Raw genomic sequence first — 1168 nt, 5'->3', positions numbered from 1 at the left:
CTTCATGGAAATTATGATATTAGAGCTAAATCATTGATACATCTTTCTACCTTACTTTCATCCAGAGATCCTCTTATTAATAATTATAATTTTTAGTGGTACCTGGGGGGCTCAGTCAGTTAAGTGTCTGACTTCAGCTCAGGTCACGATCTCACTGCTTCTGAGTTCCAGCCCCTGCGTCTGGCTTTGTGCTGACAGCTTGGAGCCTGGAGTCTACTTCAGATTCTGTCTCCATCTCTCCGTCCCTCCCCCGCTTGCATTCTGTCTCTTTCTCTCTCAAATATAAACATTTAAAAATTACAATAAAAATAATTATTTATTTTTACATTTTTGTTCCATGAGACTAGCTTCCATTACAACATAAGCAGGGATCGAACATCAACGCACGTACTCACAACCCTTGGAACATATCTTTATATCACAGGTTTTAATCAACCTAAAGGACTAATGTAACCTTGCAATCAGTAACCTTTATCAGAACCTGTAGAATTTCCTTTTCTGTAATTTTTCTACACCATTTTCCTGAGCTTAATGGTAGGCTAATGTCACCTAATGTTTCTATTAGGTCCTTTTCATTATGGCTTAAATATCTCCATATTAGACATTTGCATTTTGCCCTTTAGAAAGAACTCATTATTGGGTTTAATAGTTGTCGGCAGCATTCCAGCTTCTCTACCATCAACAAATAAAACAAACAAACCCCCCAGATCTCAGATTCTGCTTTTTCCTGAACCCCAGCATCCTTTCAGTTCCTCTCTGAGAAATTTATTATAAGCCATGTTGCCTGGTGCAATTGGTCCCCCACCTTACTTCTGTCTCTAGCTCAGTCTTATACTATAGATTAATCTGAAAATTGTATCTCTGTCATATGTTCTACAAAATTAATCAAACACATGTAAATAAAACCCAACTTGTTTTGGTAATTCAAATTGGTAAGTTCTGCCAGTAGCTAACTGTTGCTTATTATATAATTTTAACCTATGAAAATAATGTTTTATACAAATGCAGCCCACTTAAAACTTTCCAAGAATTCCACGAATATAAAGGGTTATAAAGTTGCTGAAGACCAAAATGGAATCAGTTAAAGGAATGTTACATTACTTTCAGATATGACTGAAGTCAGATATAAAAAAATATAAATTGACAGGAATATTAAGCATTCTATATG

The sequence above is a fragment of the Hyaena hyaena genome, unplaced genomic scaffold (assembly GCF_003009895.1).
Source record: "Hyaena hyaena isolate Hyena2069 unplaced genomic scaffold, ASM300989v1 scaffold_913, whole genome shotgun sequence".
Classification (NCBI taxonomy): Eukaryota; Metazoa; Chordata; class Mammalia; order Carnivora; family Hyaenidae; genus Hyaena; species Hyaena hyaena.
The sequence above is the reverse complement of the archived record's forward strand: the minus strand, read 5'-3'. Positions refer to the sequence as shown.